The following is a 23,021-nucleotide window of genomic DNA, read 5'->3' as shown; positions in this document are numbered from 1 at the left end:
TGCTTCAACATAAAAGTCCTCACATTAAAAGAGTACTTGAACAGGAAATGTTGTCTATATCATTTGCAGTATTCATTTTAAAACGAAAATCAGAATCTTTTGGAACTTTCCAGAACGCTCGGTGAGACGCGGAGGAGCTGCGGCTACCTGAGCTGCGCCCAGCAACATGCTCCTTCCCGCTCCCCCACATCGGCCTTGGCCCCCTCACCGGCTTTAGAAAATGGTGAAAGAAACCACCTACTATGACGTTTTGGGGGTCAAACCCAATACCACCCAAGAAGAACTGAAAAGGGCCCACAGGAAACTGGCCTTGAAGTACCACCCTGATAAGAATCCAAATGAAGGAGAGAAGTTTAAACAGATTTCTCAAGCTTATGAAGTACTCTCTGATGCAAAGAAAAGGGAATTATATGACAAAGGAGGTGAACAGGCCATTAAAGAAGGTGGAGCTGGTGGTGGTTTTGGCTCCCCCATGGACATCTTTGATATGTTTTTTGGAGGAGGAGGAAGAATGCAGAGAGAATGGAAAGGTAAAAATGTTGTGCATCAGCTCTCTAAACCTTAGAAGATTTATATGATGGTGCAACAAGAAAACTAGCGCTGCAAAAGAATGTGATTTGCGATAAATGTGAAGGCCGAGGTGGTAAGAAAGGAGCAGTTGAGTGTTGTCCCAATTGCCGAGGTACTAGAATGCAAATAAGAATTCATCAGATAGGACCTGGCATGGCTCAGCAAATTCAGTCTGTGTGCATGGAGTGCCAGGGCCATGGGGAACGGATCAGTCCTAAAGATAGATGTAAAAGCAGCAATGGAAGGAAGATAGTTCGAGAGAAGAAGATTCTAGAAGTTCATATTGACAAAGGCATGAAAGATGGCCAGAAGATAACATTCCATGGTGAAGGAGACCAAGAACCAGGACTGGAACCAGGAGATATTATCATTGTTTTAGATCAGAAGGACCATGCCGTTTTTACCCGGCGAGGAGAAGACCTTTTCTTGTGTATGGACATACAGCTGGTTGAAGCACTGTGTGGTTTTCAAAAGCCAATAGCTACTCTTGAAAACCAAACCATTGTCATCACCTCTCATCCAGGTCAAATTGTCAAGCATGGAGATATCAAGTGTGTGCTAAATGAAGGCATGCCAATTTATCGTAGACCATATGAGAAGGGTCACCTCATCATCGAATTTAAGGTAAACTTTCCTGAGAATGGCTTTCTGTCTCCTGATCAACTCTCTTTGCTGGAAAAACTCCTACCTGAGAGGAACAAAGTAGAAGAGACTGATGAAATGGACCAGGTAGAACTGGTGGACTTTGATCCAAATCAGGAAAGACGGAGCCATTACAATGGGGAAGCATATGAGGATGATGAACATCATCCCAGGGGTGGTGTTCAGTGTCAGACTTCTTTTTTTTTTTTTTTTAAAAAGGTTTTATTTATTTATTTGACACAGAGAGAGAGGGAGAGAGAGAGAGAGATCACAAGTAGAGAGGCAGGCAGAAAGAGAGGGGGATGCAGGCTCCCTGCTGAGTAGAGAACCCAATGTGGGGCTCGATCCCAGGACCCTGAGATCATGACCTGAGCCGAAGGCAGCGGCTTAACCCACTGAGCCACCCAGGTGCCCCCAGTGTCAGACTTCTTAATGGGGCCAGTGAATAACACTGCTGGCATTTTATGTGCAGTAGTGAGTGAGTGAAGGACTATAATCATAGCTCACTACTTGCTATTGTTTTTGTTTTAATATTCAACTATAGTAGTGTTTTAAAAGTTAAATGAAGAATAAACTCAAATATAAAAGCTCAAAAAAAATCAGAATCTTTTGTTCAAAAATTAAGAAAAAGCTTTTTCATTTTTCCACAGCTTCTCTCTCAATTTGTTGTAATGTCCTTCATTTATTAATTCTTATTTATTCACCTTTCAATAGATTAATATGGGGTGTCTGGGTGGCTCGGTTGATTAAACATCTGCCTTTGGCTCATGTCATGATCTCAGGGTCCTGGGATCAAGTCCCACATTGGGCTCCTTGATTGACAGGGAGTCTGCTTCTCCCTCAACCTCTCCTTCTGCTCTTCCCCTTGCTTGCTCTCTCTCAAATAGAAAAATAAAATATTTTTTAAAAGATTAATATAAAATATACATACATAAGTTATAGAAATTTATTTATTTATTCATTTCTGTCACACACACTTGGGTACAGGGACACTTGCAGGCTGAGCACAGACCCTCACAGGCACCCAGTACCTCACACTGTGATTTCATTCTTCCCCAGACCCAGACTGTGGCCTTCACCTGGGGTGTAAAGTGGCGAGGAATAGATCCTGATGAGATCCAGGCCCTCGACACATTCCTTTGTCCTGTTCACTTATAAAACCCAAATTCAAAGCTATGATTACTAATAATGTCAGAATAGTGATCACAGAACAGCAAACTCTAAGCATCATGTCCTTCTGAGTGTGTGGCTTTTGTGACTGTACTGATTACAGATCTAGGAAACCGGCCCTATTTACAGACAACATTTAGAAAACATATCTTTTAAACTTATGATTTTTAATGTAGTTTAACATTATGCTGCATTAGTGCTAAGGTTGTTTCCTCTTATAATTTAGAAGGTTTGTTGTTTTTTTTTTTTCCTGTTTTAAGATTTGGGTTTTGCTTAATTTGAATTTGGGAGGATTTTCTCTTCTACAACAAGCTTCCTTAGAATAAAAGGATATAATGGCTTTATAATGGGACAACCTCACTAGGTTGAATCCACTTCTATAAATGCTTCTGATTAGAGTGCACTGCTGAAGAACCATCTGGAAGTCTGGACAGCAGCTGTGAAGCCACAGCCATTGTAGAGTCCACACTATGTTTATCTGTGGCTCACGTTCTTAGTAGGAGGGTTGACCAGCCTACAACTGACTTAAAACTTCAGCATCAATCACACAAGAAAACAGCCATACAGAGACTGCTTACTCAGCTCCTACAATGATAATTTCAAATCCCTCTAACAAATCGTGTGTACATAATATACAATCATATATGCATATATTTCTGTCCACAAAAACCTCCCTTGTATACAATTGTATGCAATTATATGCATATATATAAACATATATATATACACACACATAATATATATATGCTTCTGTGATAGAATCCTAACACAGAGTAATTAACAAAACAGGATACATTCTGTGATTTACAAGCAAGATAAATACATTTTCTAAGAAATTTATGACTGGCTTATAAATGCTGGGATGATTTTAAATAAAATTTGGAAAGTGTCCAGTTTCTTATTATTAGATGGTCTTTATTTTTCCAGTCCTTAGGACTACATGGTTCTAAGCAACCTATATTTGTTGGCCCTGCTAGCCCCTCTCTTCCATTGCACCTCACATGAGCTCACTGTGCACTAGCCATGCTCAGACTCTTCTCCTGCACATACCCACATCTCTTTGACCTAAAAACTTTATTTTCAGCCATCACAACAAATGCTTTCACGGTAACATTCTTAATGAATACATGTATATAATATCTCCAGTTTTAAACTTTTCAAGTATGGAGATGTGTCTCGTAATACACATAATCTCCCAACACAATATTTTACTTCATTAATACCAAAAAATGAACGAAGAAGATTATGAAGCTCCAGGATATTATGAGGAAAATGAGTTAGTCTCAGAAGAGTTGTGTGTTCCAACTGTATGAAAAGATTTATCCATAGTAAAAGGCCCTTTCTATATCTATAAAATGTACTTAAATACTTAAATGAGACATTGCATCCTTTTTATATACTTATTTTCAAATCCTTCATAAATATAGATTAAGCCACATTTTATAATCTCTCTAAGGAAGGAGCTTATAAATAAGTCTCTTGTGATTCTTTTTCCAAAGAATATGAAATTCCCAGGTTAAGAGATAAGAGGCACCTAATCAATGTTAGTTTTTTACACTTATTCCTTAAGTCATTTTCAGTCATTTTGTGTCTGGGACTCTTCTAAGACACTTTAATCAGCTCTATGTCAGCACACAAAATGATGTTCCACTTGTCCACTGAAAGCACCCCCCAAAATGGATGATGAATATTAAGATGTATTTGCACTAATTGTTTTTCTTTGAGTAGAGATGACACAGTATGTTGCATTAGTTTCAGGTGTACCACATAGTGACTTAGCATCTATACCTTCAGCTATACTCCCCATAAGCATAGCTACCATCTGTCACCAAACAACAATATTACAACATCATGGACTGTATTCCCCCGTGCTGTACCTTTTATTCCCATTGCATTTTTGTTTGTTTTTATTTCTTGCATTTCAACAAAATTACAAGTTTATTTCCAGTTACAATTTTTTTTTTCTGCAAATGAGAACTTACTTTGTGATTTACAATGTCTTTCTCCAAACCCCCCAATCCCTAAGCTTTTCTTTGTATGGAGTCCAGAGTTCTCATACTCCTTGGAATAGTCCCTAGAGTTTTAGAAAACACCACTTCTTTTTCTCTTAATTAATATGTATAATTTGAATATACATGTTTTTAGTGATATAAGGTCTCAATATCTAACTGTATATAAAACATAAGTTCATTTTCTAGGTCTTTTTGGTCCTGTCTCAACTTTCAGTAGTTTCTGCCTCTGAGTTTACCATGATCGATTTGTGTTGGGTTGCAAGCTTATTTGTATCCTGACATGGTCCACAAGGCACTGATGCAAAAGTAAGAAAAATATATGTGAAGAAAGGTAGGCAAAAATAAAAGTCAATGACCAAAAAAATATGCAAATAATCATAGAGGTCCATAAGAGGAGGAAAGAAAAGCACAAACATTCAAATAATAAAAATACTCATATTGCTTTAATGAAATATAAAATTTTACTTTGAGCTCCCGGTAAGTCAAAGTGCAAAGTGAAAACAATGCAGTAATTCCAACTTTACACACATCTATAGAAAGATACACACACATATACACACAAGCAGGCTGAGTGAAATTAAAGCATTTAACAAAGAATCGCTCTTAAACTCCATATAGTATTAACTTAAGGAATTGATGCATTAAATGCATTTTTCAAAAACACAATTAATTCAGAAGCTATTTCTAGTACCTTCCTTCAAAGAAAGTTTAGAGCATAGTATCCAAACACACCTTATTGAAAAGGATACCAAAAAAAAAAAAAAAAAAAAAAAAAGGAAGGGCATAATTTCCATGCATTAAGTCACTGAATATATTAGAAAATGTAATGTTTGTCTACCAAATGGCAAGTATGTGAGTGTTTTCTTCATGGAATAAATGAAAAAAAAAAATCTTTCCTGACCAGTCCATACAAGATCAAGGAGATTGCAACCTCAACATTTATAAGACATTTCCAATCACATTCTAAATTTAAACTTGTTGCTAACATCTACCTTCAAGGAATTCTATCAGAGAAATTAATACATGGCATTGGGGGTGGTCTATCAGCTACCTATTAGTAAACTAAAGCTGGTTAGTTACACAGAAATCAAAATGGAAGCAATTTTGTAGTGATGTATCCAAAATGATTTGTGTTCTTTGAGAATTTGCATATTAGAAAATTTTTGTTTTAGATATTTGAAGAACTATGATCATCCTGGGGTAAACTCTCTTTGCCATAATCAGATCCATTTCAAATACTTTTTTTTCCCTAAACAGGCAACTTTAAATAAACTTTTTTGTAACACTCAATTATTCCTCAGAATTATAATTATAAACATCTGTTTAAAATGTCATCAGTTTCTTCAATATCTACTCTGATGCTTATGTGTGGGAGTATTTCCCATGCTACACTAAGCCACACTTTTCATTTATGTGTTCTCATTGCATTTCTAGATCACTGGGCTTTTATAATTCAACCCATGGACTTTATGCCCCTGCAGTGCACACTAAGCAAGACAGTGCTTGCAAAAGTCATTTTCACTCCATTAAAGTGAATTCTATGGAAGATGCTTTCCTGATTATTTGAGTCTTGCTCATTCATTTGTTAATGATAATGCATGTTTCACACATGATATCCAGGACTGCCTGCCCTGACATTGGTAATTCAGGAAAAGCTGAAAATAGAGTGATCTTTGGGAATTACCTAAAGGAACAGACTCATTTTCTGGTATCTTCTATAAGAAAAACACAGATGTTTATTAACGTAGGAAAAGACTTTCCTAAAAATAATGTTAGTCACTCTTAGGCTGTATTGTCAATTTCATCTCTTGCAAATTATTCATTTCTTAATTCTGTTGCTTTTTTTAAAATCGTATAGTTTGATGATATGTACAGAAGAGAAAAGGTATAAAGTGCTTCTTTAAATATATAGTATGTTGATGAGGATCTAGCATATCAACTGAATTTATATTCTCAACTTTTATGTAGCATGTTTAGAAAAAATATGACTACTGCTCTTAGGTTGCAATAAAAAATAATTTAGTAAAGGCAGTTGACAAAAGAACAAAGTTGTTTTATAATTGCAAAGAAATTTTGAAAGCAATTGTTATTTTCTTATTTATTCAGTATTTGCTGGGTACTAAATAATCTTTTGAGTGGTACATTTTAAGCACCTAAACCATAAATAAATTTCTAGGAAAAAAGGTGACCAAAAAAAGGTAGAAAATATGGACTTTACCTCTTAAGGAGCTTAAAATCAAATAATACAGACAAGAACATTTGATGTAACAAGTTATCTAGTAATACAGAGCAACTAACAATTATGACAAAATGCTATATATAAAAACCAAGTTTTCCAGTATCAGCACAGTCTAAGCTGGTCAGTCCTGGACAAGAAACTGTGCCAAGTCCTTTGTTCATTCTTGGTAGGTTGTTGGTATTTCCAGACGTCAACTACAGTAAGGATAGCTTAGGGTCAAGATCTCTCCATTTTTGCTCCACAAACCAATTCCTTTATTCTCCACATGCCTTACAGATGGCAAACTTTTATTCCCTTGACAAAAAAATACAAATAATGGATTTTCAACTACATGGGCAACAAGCTGAGCCTTAGAAGAACAGAATGCAGAGGGATAAAGAGGATGTTTTGGGCAGAGGGAATGCTATAACTATACTCAGAATCTGCATTTGTGAGCCTTTAAGGAGAGTTTGAGATTCGACCTACCAGGCAAGAGCAAACTATTCGCATAGAAAGGGAGTGGAAGAAAACATTGGAATGGTATATTAGGACCAGGCTGTGGAGGATTATAAACATAAGACTAAGGAGTTTGGCCACCATTAAAGACCTACTGTTGAAAGAGGTGGGAATTCCTGGGTGGCTCAGTTGGTTAGGCATCTGCCTTCAGCTCAGGTCATGATCCCAGGGTCCTGAGATCAAGCCCCACATCTAGCTCCTTGCTCAGCAAGGAGTCCGCTCCTCCCTCTCCCTCTACCCCTCCACCTGCTTGTGCTCTCTCTGTCTCAAATAAATAAATCTTAACAAAAGGGAGGTGTATGGGGACAAATTGGAGAAGAAAGAGGTCAGAAGCTAGAAAACTAGTTAAAAAGTCATTGCAGAAAGTCATATAGAAGTTACTGATAATATAAACTACATCGATTACTGCAAAAGTCAAAGTGCATCAGCTACGGAAATTATTGAAAGGGAAGACTAAATATGACATTTTGGGAAGATTTAATTGTGGAGAATTCAAAGAAGTTCTTATTCTAAGAAGAATAAAAAAAATACCTCTTGAATTTTGAGATTGAGGCTAAATGGTACTAAAACTAACACTAACACAAAGTGGAAAATCAGTGGGAAAACTCAATTTTCACAAGGTGAGAGCAAAATTAGGCTTTGTTCATTCAAAGTTCCAAATTTTAAATATATTGAAGCAAAAATATCCAGCAGGGAGCTGAAGAAGGAAATTGAAAATGAAGTGATTTCTCAGGCCCAAAGATGAACATTAGTGAATCATACAGTAAGGAGCCATCATAAATGAAACCATAAGACTTAATGCCATTTGAGGAGCATAAAGTGAATAAGGACTAAATCTAAGAGTCTAACCAAACTTCACCAGCACACAGAGATTATTACACATCATATATAAGAAGACCTTCCATTTTTACTATTCCTGGGAATCTCATCTTCAATATAGTCTCCCACCATAACCACAGAAAATAGTATAGCGGACCAAGAACTCAACATAAAAAGTATTTAAAATCAAATCAAATATAGTACAAGCAATGACTCAAAAACCATAATCTTAATTACAAAAGTTTTTTAATCAGAGCATATTAGCTGGAAATTATTAAAATAACATTCTTTTCCAAATTCTTATTTGGTAAATAAGAAAACTTAACCTCCACAGGCAGGTTGTTTTCAAAGATAAGTTCAACAATCTCATTCATCTCACACGCCTTTTGCAATCTGGCACACCTATCAAGAAAGAGTGCATTTTCCTTCTTCTTGAATTGTGACCTCTAAGTAACTTTGTGACTGAATTCACCTTTGCTCCTAACTTCAATTTTCCCTGTGAACGTGTGTGAGGAGCATGTGGGGAAAGGAGGAAAGTGATAGATCCCTAATCTTGTTCATTAAGCATAACAGAAGGTTTTAAAAGATTTAAAATTGCTTTTGGTGGCATGAAACAACACAAGGACATGCAGACAGATGAAAGGCAGAACTCTGTTATTCATGACGCCAAAGGAATGAAGGTTATCACATAAGGCCACCGGTTTGCCCTTGGGATGGGGTAACAGCAAACTGGAGCCGTTAGGGGCAGCTGATAGAAGGGGGGCATGTTGGGGTTAGCTGGGTTCAGCAGTCTTCCTGGGAATTGGCTAATTTGAATATTTCACAGGCCCCAGGGCTTGGGGGCTGGCCGTAGTCATCTGGTACCTGAGCCAGGGTGACTAGAGTGGGGTATAGTGGCCCTTGAGTATAGGGAAGAGGTTGGCTATGAACTTACTCAGCTGTTCAAGAAGTAGACCTGATTGGTATCCAGCTAAGGCCTCAAAATTGGTGTTTTAAGAAAAAAACAGTGTTTTAAGAAAAAATACTATAGACTCACCACCAGTTTTCTGAACCATGTCCTGATGATATAATTCAACCTCCGTAGAAGAAATGTTGCACATTTCACTCCTTCGTTCTCCTGGACAGCACTCGGTGTGAAAGAACCTTCCTTAACTTTGGAGTCCTGGGGAAGAAGCTTCTGGTCTTCATGACCCACAAGGTGCCTCCCAAAGATTGACTTCTCCCTGTTGGCTTCTGTCATTGCTGTGTCCAGATTTGGGGCAGCTCTTGGTTATTTTTGGCACTGTCTAAAATCTCTGATGGAGTTACCTCTGACCGTCGACTACACCTTCTCCCACCAAACCCTATTAAGCCCTAGGTGTGAGAGCATCTACAATGTAGCAGCTGTTGGACGGTAATGCTAAACTCAGTTTTACATTATCATTACCTGGTGCATCCCATCCCAGGCAATAAAATTAGAATCTCTTTGTGGGTTGTGGCCTGGGGTTTAAATGTGCATTCCAGATTCAGACCACTGCACATAGGTGGCCCTGCTAGAAACTGGGCATTTATTTCTCAGTTACCCTCTTGCCCTTCTCTAGGGTTCAGAAGTGCGTTTTCAGATTTTCTTCTACCTTGCCGGAGTCAATAAAGACAGAGAGTCAGGGTGGAAGGACGTGGCATGGGCACCTTCCCATCATTGAAGCCTTCATGCTATGATTTCTACTCTTCTCTGTATTGAGGAGGAAGGGGGGAGGTCAGGAAGGAATTCTTGGACCTTTCGTGCCCGCCTCAAAGAGCACACATTTTCCATGGCTCAGCTCACCTGTGTACTGTGAAGTGTGAATTCTAAAATCCTCAACCTGAATCTCCTCATTCAAGCCAGAATAAAGTTCTTAATAAACAGTCTGTCATTGCCTTACCTATCAAGACTGACCCCCTACAAGGCCTCAAATGAAGCTTGAGTGTCCCCATCTACCAAGGGACTTCTGGTATGGTATTAATTCTCCGAGAAACCAGAACCATTTTCTTTTGTTCTCATTACAGTCCCTCAAATCTTCTATCTTGTGTTATCCCGTTTTTGTTTTTTTATACAACAAACTTAACATATGAACACTTACTAAACATCTTATTAAAGACATGGGCCTTGTTAGTTATGTAAAGGGTATTAATCTCAATTCACAAATTCAAGTATGTAAAATACAACTTTATTGTTTTGGAAGGCAACTGTAGATTTATGTCTAGTGGGTCCCAATATGTAACTTGCCTTTTCATCTTCTTAACAGGGTTACTACAGAGCAAAAGTTTTTAATTTTGATTAGGTCTGATTTATTGATTTCCCTTTTTATGGTTCCATCCTTTTGGTGTCAGGTATAAAAATTCTTTGTCTAACCTTAGGTACTGAAGATTTTCTCCTGTGTTTTTTTTCTCAAAGTTTCATTGTTTTACATTTTAATGCCTGATGCATTTTAAAGTGATTTTTCTATAAGATGTGAGACTTAGTTTATGGTTTGCTTATTTATTTGTAACAGCTTATCTGACAAAGGACTAATATGTAAAATACATACCCAACTCTCAAAATTTAATAGTAAAAAATCAAGCAGTCCAATTAGAAAATGAGCAAATGACATGAAGAAACATTTCACCAAAAGGGATATACAGGTGGTAAATAATCATGTAAACAGATATCCAAAATCCTAGCCGCTGGAGAAAATGAAAATTAAGAGTATGATGAGATTTCACTACACATCTATAAGGTCACTACACATCTATGAGGTCAGTTTTAGGAAAGGATATTTATATAAAATTATCAAAAGTTGACATATACAAATTTAAGTAGTTGCATTTATAATTTTTTATGTTGAAAATATCAATATGTTAAAACTAAATCATTATCCAATAAAATATAATAGATATAATGTCATAACCATTTAATACCCACCATTATTCACTTAAAATATGAGAAAGCTGTTTTTTCACACTTAAAATTTTAATGGATTTCCATTTTTACTTGAATTTGTATTTCTATTCTGCTCTCCTCCAAAAATCTATCCAAACATATTTTATGGTTAAGAGTCTTTTATGGTTAAAACTCTTTGATTATTTCCATCCTACCTTTAATAAAAATATGTATATTAAAAAAGGTATTTAGAATCAACTTCTAATGGGTGCAGAATTTCTTGGGAGGACAAAAATGTTCTAAAATTAGATTGTGGTGATGGTTACAATATAGTATGAATATACAATATAGTATAATATAGTATGAAAAAGTTACATTAAATTTTTGTTATGGACTGAATGTTTGTGCCCTCCAAAATTCATATGTTAAAATCTAATCCCCAGTGTGATAGTATTTGGAGGTGAGGCCTTAGGGAGGTAATTAATTCTTGAAGCTGGAGTCCTCAGGAATGGGATTCATGCTTTCATAAGAAGAAGCCAAAGAGCTAACTCATTCTCTTTCTGCCATGCGAAGTACAGTGAAAAGTCAGCAATCTACAACTCAGAAGAGGGTTGTCACCAGAACCCAATCATGCCAACATCCTCTAGAATGGTGGGATATAAATTTCTCTTGTTTATAAGCCACCCAGTCTATGGCATTTTAATAGCAACCCAAACAGTTTAAGACAATGGTACATGTCAAATGGTGACTTGTGTGGAAAGTAAATAATATCTCTTTTAAATAAAGCTCTTTAGAAAAATGTATAGAGAAAGAAAATAAAGAAAACTATAATCTAGTGCTTGGGAAGATGATGCCAAATTCATACGTGACAGAGGGAAAACCATGCCTCTCCTAGTTGGTGCTCCACTCGGGAGAATGAGGTTTTGCGTGAATAGAAGCCCAAAATAAGAAAAAGCTTGCAGCCTTCCCGTTGAGATCAGGAACATGACAAGGATGCCCACTCTCACCACTCTTGTTCAACATAATATTAGAAGTTCTAGCAACGGCAATCAGACAACAAAGACGAATAAAAGGTATCCAAATTGGCAAGGAAGAAGTCAAACTCTCTCTCTTCACAGATGACATGATTCTTTATATGGAAAACCCCAAATACTCCACCCCCAAACTACTAGAACTCATACAGCAATTCAGTAACGTGGCAGGATACAAAGTCAACGTACAGAAATCAGTGGCTTTCTTATACACTAACAATGAAAATACAGAAAGGGAAATTAGAGAATCGATTCCATTTACTATAGCACCAAGAACCATAAAATACCTGGGAATAAACCTAACCAAAGAGGTAAAGGACCTGTACTTGAGGAACTACAGAACACTCATGAAAGAAATTGAAGAAGACACAAAAAGATGGAAGAACATTCCATACTCTTGGATCAGAAGAATAAACATTGTTAAAATGTCTATACTGCCTAGAGCAATCTATACTTTTAATGCCATTCCGATCAAAACTCCACCGATATTTTTCAAAGAGCTGGAGCAAATAATCCTAAAATTTGTATGGAATCAGAAGAGACCCCGAATTGCTAAGGAAATGTTGAAAAACAAAAACAAAACTGGCGGCATCACGTTACCCGATTTCAAGCTTTACTACAAAGCTGTGATCACCAAGACAGCGTGGTACTGGCATAAAAACAGACACATAAACCAATGGAACAGAGTGGAGAGCCCAGATATGGACCCTCAACTCTATGGTGAAATAATCTTCGACAAAACAGGAAAAAATATTCAATGGAAAAAAGACAGTCTCTTCAATAAATGGTGCTGGGAAAACTGGACAGCGATATGTAGAAGAATGAAACTCGACCATTCTCTTATACCATACACAAAGATAAACTCAAAATGGATAAAAGACCTCAACATGAGACAGGAATCTATCAGAATCCTGGAGGAGAACATAGGCAGTAACCTCTTCGATATCAGCCACAGCAACTTCTTTCAAGATATGTCTCCAAAGGCCAAGGAAACAAAAGCAAAAATGAACTTTTGGGACTTCATCAAGATCAAAAGCTTCTGCACACCAGGGGCGGTGGGATTGGGAGAGGGGGAGGGGGCTATGGACATTGGGGAGGGTAAGTGCTATCGTGAGTGCTGTGAAGTGTGTAAACCTGGCGATTCACAGACCTGTACCCCTGGGGATAAAAATACATTATATGTTTATTAAAAAAAAAAAAATTTGGAAGGGGAGGCGAACCATAAGAGACTATGGACTCTGAAAAACAACCTGAGGGTTTTGAAGGGTCAGGGCTGGGGAGGTTGGGGGAACAGGTGGTGGGTAATGGGGAGGGCACGTTTTGCATGGAGCACTGGGTGTTGTGCAAAAAGAATGAATACTGTTACGCTGAAAAAATAAATAAAATGGAAAAAAAAAAAAGCTTCTGCACAGCAAAGGAAAATGTCAACAAAACAAAAAGGCAACCCATGGAATGGGAGAAGATATTTGCAAATGACAGTACAGACAAAAGGTTGATATCCAAGATCTATAAAGAACTTCTCAAACTCAACACACACAAAACAGATAATCATATCCAAAAATGGGCAGAAGATATGAACAGACACTTCTCCAATGAAGACATACAAATGGCTATCAGACACATGAAAAAATGTTCATCATCACTAGCCATCAGGGAGATTCAAATTAAAACCACATTGAGATACCACCTGACACCAGTTAGAATGGCCAAAATTAGCAAGACAGGAAACAACGTGTGTTGGAGAGGATGTGGAGAAAGAGGAACCCTCTTACACTGTTGGTGGGAATGCAAGTTAGTGCAGCCACTTTGGAGAACAGTATGGAGATTCCTCAAGAAATAAAGAATAGAGCTTCCCTATGACCCTGCAATTGTACTGCTGGGTATTTACCCCAAAGATACAGATGTAGTGAAAAGAAGGGCCATCTGTTCCCCAATGTTTATTGCAGCAATGGCTACGGTCGCCAAACTATGGAAAGAACCAAGATGCCCTTCAACGGATGAATGGATAAGGAAGATGTGGTCCATATACACAATGGAGTATTATGCCTCCATCAGAAAGGATGAATACCCAACTTTTGTAGCAACATGGACGGGACTGGAAGAGATTATGCTGAGCGAAATAAGTCAAGCAGAGAGAGTCAAGTATCATATGGTCTCACTTATTTGTGGAGCATAACAAATAACATGGAGGACATGGGGAGATGGAGAGGAGAGGGAGTTGAGGGAAACTGGAAGGGGAGATGAACCATGAGAGACTATGGACTCTGAAAAACAACCAGAGGGTTTTGAAGGGGCGGGGGGGGGAGGTTGAGGAACCAGGTGGTGGGTAATAGGGAGGGCACGTACTGCAATGAACACTGTTATGCTGTAAATAAACAAAAAAAAAAAAAAAAAGAAGAAGCCCAAAATAAGAGAAAGATAATAACTGAGTCTCTGTGTATTTTAGAGGAGTCCAAAACAAGGTCCAAGATAAATACCTTCTGGGGTTACAAAAGAACTATAGGTTTGGTCATTATCTGCTACTTATTCTCTGAGAAATTAGGAAGAATTGGAGGAGGTCAGTTTTAGGAAAGGATATTTATATAAAATTATCAAAAGTGCCCTGGGAAGAGTGAAAACAAAATCAGGTGGACATATTTGTGTATGAATGTTTTGGGGTGGGTTCTTTATTGTTTCATTTGATATGTTTGTCTGTCCTTCCACCCACACTATGCAGTTTTGAGAAGTAAATATAGAATAATTCTTAAATCAGGTAAAATGATCCCTTCTACTTTATTCTTTTTCAAATTGTTTTAGTGATACTGTTTCCTTGCTTTATATGAATATATATATATATATATATATTATATATATATAGGGAGAGAATGTTTATTAAGATATATTTGAAATAACTTTGCCTCTATCTTCAAAAAAACTTTATTTAAAAGATTGTATTATTTATCTGGCCAACAGATATCACAAGTAGGCAGAGAAGCAGGCTCCTTGCTTAGGAGAGAGCCTGAAGCAGGGCTCGATCCCAGCCGATCCCAGGCTAGGATCATGACCCAAGCCAAAGGCAGAGGCTTTAACCCACTGAGACACTCAGGTGCCCCAATCTTCAAAACATCTTGATGGGATTGATAGGAATTGTGTTGACCCTATTTATCAGTTTGGGGAGAAGTAACATCTTTAATATTATTATTTTTCAGCTTCCTAAAAGTTTTCTTCCAAAATCTTACTTATTAATCCTATTGCCTGCAATATCAACCCAGAATTTCTCATCCCGTTTAAGGTATTATTTACCCCCAGATAATCCCTAGTAACACACATATATATTGTCTAACATGACAACTGTATGAACTAGCTAGTGCCATTGAATACATGACCATAGATTTGTTCATTACCTTATATAGAGCTTGAAGGGGCACTGGAAAGTAAATGTTGTGAAGGAAATCTGCCATGATTCTAAGGAAATAAGGGAGATATTTTGAGATTTCTAAAGGCCTAAAAAAGAATGACTGGTAGGAAAAAATATAGATGACTTTGAATATGGCAAGGACTTTGTAGATACAACTTCAAAGGCACAACCATGAAAATTGGTTGATAAGCTGGACTTTATTAAATTTCAAAATTTCTGCTTTGCTTGGGGCGCCTGGGTGGCTCAGTGGGTTAAAGCCTCTGCCTTCAGCTCAGATCATGATCTCAGGGTCCTGGGATCGAGCCCCGCATCAGGCTCTCTGCTCCGCGGGGAGCCTGCTTCCTCCTCTCTCTCTGCCTGTCTCTCTGCCTAGTTGTGATTTCTCTCTGTCAAATAAATAAAATATTAAAAAAAAATTTCTGCCTTGCGAAAGACAATGTGACAAGCCACACACTGGGAGAAAATATTTGCAAAATACACATGTGATAAAAGACTATTACTCAAAATATTGAGGCATTCTTAAAACTCAACAAAAAGAGAGCAAACAAACCAATTAAAAGATGGGCCAACGACATTAAACAAGCACCTCACCAAAAAAGATGCAGAGATGGCAGATAAGCACATGAAAACATATTCTACATCGTATGTCATCAGGGAAGCACAGATTAAGCAATAATGAGATATCATGGCACACCTAATAGAATGGCCCAAATCCAGAAGAGTAACAACTCCAATTGCCAACAAGAAAGTGGAACAACAGAAATTCTCGTTCATTCCTGGTGGGAATACAAAATGGAACAGCCACTTCTGAAAACAGTTTGGAGGTTTTTTTATAAAACTAAACCTACTCTATCATATAATCCAGCACATCAAACTTCTTGGTATTTACCAAAAGGAGTTGAAAACTTGTGTCCGCACAAAAACAGGCACACAGATGTCTATAGCAGCCTTATTCAGAATTGCCAAAACTTGGGCACAACCAAGATACCTTTGAGTCGGTGAATGACTAAATAAACTGTGGTACGTTGAATGTAGAATACTACTATCCAAATGATAGAATACTACTAAAAGGATGAATTCAAACCAAAAAGACATCAAGGAACTTTAAATGCATAGTACCAGGTGAAAGACAATCTGAAAATCTGCATATTATATGATTCCAACTATACAACATTCCAGAAAATGCAGAACTATGAAAACAATGAAAAGACCAGTGATTGTCCAAGGTTGGAGATGAGAGAGGAATGGAGGAGGACAGAGCACCCAGGACTTGGGAGCAGTGAAAAAATTCTGTATGGTATTGTAATGATGGGTGCATGTCATTATAGGTTTGTCAAAACCTGTAGAGTACCCAACCGTAAGAGTGAACCCTAATGGAAACTATGGACTTTGGGTGATAATGATGTGTCAATTTAAACTCCTGAATTATAATAAATGTACCGTTCTAGGGGAGGACGTTGGTGATGAGGGTGGCTGTGCATGTGTGGGAGCAGAGAGTATATGGGAAATCTCTGTACCTGCCCCTTAATTTTATTGTGAACTTTAAATTGCACTCGAACACAGTATTATCATTTTTAAAAGAAGAATCAAAAGAAAGAGAAGATGTGCTGAATGAAAAAGCCAACTAAAGTAGACAAATGCTTCACTCAGGGGCTCTATGGCTTTGCCTGAGCCATCTGAGTGCACTCGCTCCCTGTGTGCCTCTAGATTGTATGCTACAAGGACGGGGAACTTTTGATATATATGTCTGTGGTTATATTTATTTCTTTACAGTTAAGATTTTTAAATCTTTATTTTTATTCATATGTAACACTTCAGTTATCATTTACTGATTGTCTTTTTTGTGTGTCATTCTCCATGTTAATGATATTTTCCTTTTTAATATTTCAGAATCCAAAACGAATTTGTAAAATTCCAAGATAGCCACACTACCATAGCATGTTAAAGAAAAGGTGTTCCCATGACCCAAACCTGGATATAACTATGTATATAACTAACAGTGAATTGAATCTATTAAATATTTTAATCCTGACTCATTTGGCAATGCTCCAAAAATTCAGCCCAAATATCCTGGAGAGTAGTGCATGCTAATGAAACCAAAGAGGAGGAGGCTGGGGGGAAATAAGAGCTATAAATACTGGATGCTTATGATTAAACATGCTGAGGTGTGCCAGAAAGATTTAAGTCCCACTAATTATCAGAAGCTCGAACCAAATGAGGTATCTGTTCAGTTATGACTTGACTCAGGGAGTCAAGCCTTATTATTATTATTATTATCACTTAAAGTTCAATAGGTTTAAAAATAGAGATGTTTGGCTTCTAATGATTATTCAGTATTTTGTTTAATAAACTTTCATTTACTTCTTGATTCAGTTAAAGAAAATAACACCTAGAATTAATTTGGTGCTCAGTAAAGTTGTACTATTCCTTTGTTTGTTTTTAAATAGTTTACCTCCATGCTAGTCTCTCTAACTTAATCGCAGAAAGGGCACCTTATAAATTATAAGCAAAGAAGGCATTTTAAAAATGGCTCTATATATCAAGAGGAAGGCCATGTCAGTCTGAAAACTTCTGGAAGACTTTCTTATAGGAAGGCGCAATTAATTTTTTAAGGATTATAGAGGAATATTCAAGGGATTTTGGAACACAGGGTAAAGGAAGACAAAAAGAGAGAATAAGAGTAAGAAGACTCTTACTTCCTGAGCAAATCCTTTTAGTGAAAAAGTAAACTTTCAGATACATTGCACCCTGGGTGTTGGAAGAGTAGTGAAGATTCTCCATGCTGCATCCCTGCCTCATAAGCCTTCAAAACCTAGGAAAAAAGAAATCTACACCCTATCATTTTTTCACTCTACTCAAGTACTGCTGATTTAGTTGTAGCATGGAATGTTTCATAGGAATGTACATATTTCATAATGTCATACTGCTAAACGATGATACTAGAATCTATACACTTAATCAGCAGATATATATTTACTACCTACTGTAAAGAAAATACCATGCTAAGGACAAAAAATTATTTTTATATTGTTGACCTAGCCCTTGCCCTCAAGGAGCTTGAAACTGGTAAGAGGATAAGAATTATAGATGAATAATAATACATTATACATCTTTATAAGGGATATGCACACACATATACATACACACTTACAGGCTTTCAGAAAGAAAATTACCCCCAATAAACTCTAAGTGAATTAATTAATTAGTGCCTCTAGATGTCAGTTTTATTTAATCATTAAAGTGAAACAATAAACTTCTACCTTCCTCTAGGCTTTATGTTATTGCAAAAATAAACAAATAAGCAAATAAACGAACAAACAAAAGCCCAGAGTCTCCAATTCATGGGTTGGTTATCACTGTAGTCCTCAAACAAAACTACCTTCTGATAAGTGATTTGGGTTGTCAGTTATGGAAAGAGTGACTGTGGATTGCTGGAACCAAAGCAGGTTCCATAACCAGAGCCACCTCTGAGAACTGGGTTTCTGGGCAAATCTTTGTCCTGCACAGCTTGAGATGCCATTATCCTAGTTCACTAGTGGTGAAGATACTGGCTATGCACCTCTGGGATACTGGAAGTAAACTAGGTTTTGCATAAGATTACCCTTCTCATGGCCCAAGAAATGCTTCCTAAGTGAAGTGTCTTTGGAGATACATTAGTTCTGTCTCAGAGTACCTGTAGTATTCCATGACAGAACAACTGATATTTTCTTATGCCTAAACAATTTCCTGTACTTGGATGAATACAAGTGTCATGCCTCCCTATGTACCCAATGTATCATTATAACCAATATTAGAAAAATGTTGTAAATGGATGGTTAGCAAACTTAATGACCTTGATCAATAAGTCTATAATGAAATAGATTGTTTCACTCTAAATTGTCACACTTGGAATAATAAATTATATGGTCATCCTAATTATAAAAGACTTATATCTCATTACCACAAAAAGTTGTATTGTATTTGTACTTTCTGGTGTTTAATCCTATGTCAATAGCGTGTTCTACTGAACTGCTTCCTAAAGAATTACCTAGGTGTTTTGATTATTTCTTATTTTTTTAACTATGGTGGATAACAAAAATAAGAGATCCTAACTTAATAATAACTTTCTTGGGGAGCTTGCTTGGGTGGCTCAGTGGGTTAAAGCCTCTGGCTTCAGCTCAGGCCATGATCTCAGGGTCCTGGGATCGAGCCCCACATCAGGCCCTCTGCTCAGCAGGGAGCCTGCGTCCTCCTCTCTCTCTGCCTGCCTCTCTGCCTACTTGTGATCTCTATCTGTCAAATATATGAATAAAATCTTTTAAAAAAGTAGTAACTTTCTTCTAGACATTTTTTATTAATATATTGAGGTATACAGTTGTCAGTTCATTCTGTAATTATAGACTGTCTCCCACTGAGTTAAGATGTGTTCCAAGGAACATTCAGACCTTTTAAATATGTAATTCAAAAGGTATACATTCAATAAACATTAATAAGCACCTACTGTATTCCAAGAATGGTACTAATCATTAACAATTGAAAAATAATGGCAACTACTATATGTATCGTGCTTACTATATGCTGGGCACTTTATTAAGTGCTTGCATAAAATAGTTTACTTAATCTTCATCACGAATTTATGAAGTAGGTATCAGAACTCTCCGTTTTCTCCTGGGAAAAGACTAAGACACAAAGGATTTTGCTAAGTTATCTGAAGTTGAAAAGTGATAAGCAGTTAAGATGGGATTTAAACCCAGGAAGCCTGGATTGAGCCGGTAAGGTATGACCCTATCCCAGACATGGCCTGTGGATTTGTTACAAAAGAGACTGAATTATTTTAAAAATTTTCTGATAATTTTCAGATTGATTGCATTGCATCAATTTTTCATTCCAATGACTTCAAATTTCTCTATGGCTGTCAAGAATGACAAAAGGACCAGAATGCACACACTGATTTTATTTGGCAGGATTCTTGGTGGCAAGTGTAAGAGGAGTGAAACTAGGAACTCTACAATGCTAAGCGCTTCATAGCTCTTACGTAAGACAACTTCAGGAAAACAGCAGGCAAACAAACAGGAGTTAGTATAGTGGCTGTCCAGGTACTCCAGAAAGAAAATTTCTTTAGGGCTTCTTAAAATTTGTAAGACTTTTCTGGTGTTTCAATAGATGGTTCTATGCAGTATTATTATCATAATTTTAAAGTTTAGGTAACAGCTAGCAACTAAAAAAAGGAACTATGCAATTAAGTAAAATTGTTCATGTAAATAAAGCAGTATGGCCTATTAAAAGTCTTTAAGTCATAAATCAATTAACTAAAATTGACTCTCTGGGCCCATTTTGTTTGAAAAGTTATCTCCAATCACTAGAAGTGGGAAAAAAAACTTGAAACATTAAAATTTCAAAGAACATTTGATTGATTTGGATGATGGTTTTCTACACATTGAAATTCTCCATACTATAGTTAGAACTTTTTAGTTATGCTGATTAGATTATATATCCCCATCCATAAAGACCCAATAGTAATACAAATTCATAAATATAGTTTTAAGTTTCCAGATGCTGAGATATTACATAAAATGGTATTTGTCAAGAAATAAACACTTATTTTCACTGGATTGCCATTGATTTTTTTTTTCATTTTATTTTATTTCTTTTCAGTATTCCAGAATTCGTTGTTTATGCACCACACCCAGTGCTCCATGCAATACCTGCCCTCCATAATACCCACCACCAGGCTCACCAAAACCCCCATCCCCTCCCCTCCAAAAGCGTCAGTTTGTTTCTCAGAGTCCACAGTGTCTCATGGTTTGTCTCCCCCTCCGATTTCCCCCCACTCACTTCTCCTCTCCATCTCCCAAGGTTTAGGTTTTGATAACAAGATTCAAACTGTAGACAGTACACAGAAGTGGTGCAGAAATGTCTTACAGATATGATATTCTTCTCTGAAATTAAGTTGAAAAGATTAACACATCATAGATGCATGAAGTCATATTGAAAGCCAGAAAAGTTCCCTGTCTTTCAAGATTTGGTATTGCAGTGAATGAGTACTTTTAACTATTATTTAAAAAATACAATTGTTTTCTTAGGATAAATCCTGTAAATGTTGAGGTCCCCTTGTTTTTTAGGCTACTTGAAGGGCTGGACAGTGCAAGTTTGGGAAAATGGGATACCGATTATATCCTCTGTATGCCGTAGGAAGAATTTGGAGCATGGAAGGCAGTTTAGAGGGAAAGAATCAAGGAGACAGAGGAGGAGGAGGAGGAACAGGGGATGGAGGAGAGAAGGCAGAAGGGGAGGCAGGAGAGGGAGGAAAAGAAGAAGGAGCACAGGATGTCAGCCCTGCCCAGAGAGAAAGATTCAAGGGAGAAAACCACAGTAACAGCATGACTGAAAGTCATTCTGGGAGACAGGGCCATCTAACAGACATTTTACAAGGGGTTTGCTATGTGACACAAAGAAAATATCCCAGCATGAAGCCTCCCATAGATCCCCAAGGCTCCAGTAAAATCTACCATAATCACTGATGCTCCATGCAAGTAGAAATGCACATATGTGTGTGAAATTATGAAGTCTAGATTATCACATCTGAACGAATGCATGAAAGAGAAGAAATAATGTGGGGAGTACAAGAGATGTGTACTATGAGAAGAATACTCATAGTAGAAGAATATTCTACTAAGAGAAGAATAATGTGGGGAAACAAGAGTACAACGGCAGAGGCATCCTTAAAAGAGGATCTTCTGGGAATGCACTGAAATCTCAAGGAAGGCTATGGAGTCTGACAAACTCCAGAAATACGAGTTTCAAAGCAGTTTTCTCTAGATCTCAAGGGGCAGGGATGCTGTAGCTGACATCTCTGGTATATTATCATGTTTAAAGAAAAAATCTTTTGATTGGAAGGATACTGTTTTGAGCATCAATAGAAATGTAGGAACAAGAAGTCACAGAAAAAATGTAGACCGTGTTCATCCAGGCACTCCGCAGGCAAGAGCATGTCTTGCTGAGGACCAAACGCCTTAGTTCCTAACAACCTTGCTGGAGGCAGATGCATTAAATTACTGTAAACAGATGTTAAGAAAATCCTTTCATTAAATCTCTTTTTTTTTTTCTTCCATGGTTAGCAATCAATATTCTGACTCAAATTTGTCTTCTTTGCTTACTACTTTGATGATTGTGCTACTTGGTAAAAATTAATAAAGTGAATTTTTTTTTATTTTATACATCATTTCCACAGCTTAGCCAATGGGAGTCTATCAGTGAAAATGGATATATACTCTCAAGACTGAAAGATCTGATTTACTGGCATACTAAATAAAAGCTAGACACCAGACCACAGCAAATAAACCTCTTGGTGTGTAAACTGTAAAACCTCTTAGCAAAAAAAAGCCAAGTTAGCCTCTCCTAATGAAAACCAATTTTTCTTAACACAGAACTTTTATTTTCATATCTTTGCAACCCATTGCAGTTAGCTTAATCCATTGTAAATAGACTCTAGCTTAGACAAGCTAATAAAATAGGGGATATATAACACAACTATGTACGTATGTACCATGTATAGGGGAACATACTTCTCCTATTTCAGATAACTTCCATATTTTACAAAGACCTGATGAGTCAGTTGAAATTGTAGCCATTATTATTTTAGTGTATGTATAAATAATAATGTGTAAAGAAGGATTTAGAATACATTTATTCTTTTTCCTTCCTCCCTCCCTTCATTGCCTTGAGTAGTCATATTAAAATTTACTGTTTGACCAGACTATTTGATTCTTGATACACTCTATCATTTCAT

The 23,021-nt window shown here is 37.0% G+C and overlaps 1 pseudogene; it reads left to right on the top strand.

Moving 5' to 3' along the window:
- Positions 1 to 220: 220 nt before the first annotated feature.
- Positions 221 to 2,976, top strand: LOC123942090 (annotated as a pseudogene).
- The last annotated feature ends 20,045 nt before the right edge of the window (positions 2,977 to 23,021 follow it).

This window comes from Meles meles, chromosome 5 (assembly GCF_922984935.1).
Source record: "Meles meles chromosome 5, mMelMel3.1 paternal haplotype, whole genome shotgun sequence".
Taxonomy (NCBI): domain Eukaryota; kingdom Metazoa; phylum Chordata; class Mammalia; order Carnivora; family Mustelidae; genus Meles; species Meles meles.
The sequence above is the reverse complement of the archived record's forward strand: the minus strand, read 5'-3'. Positions and strand labels throughout refer to the sequence as shown.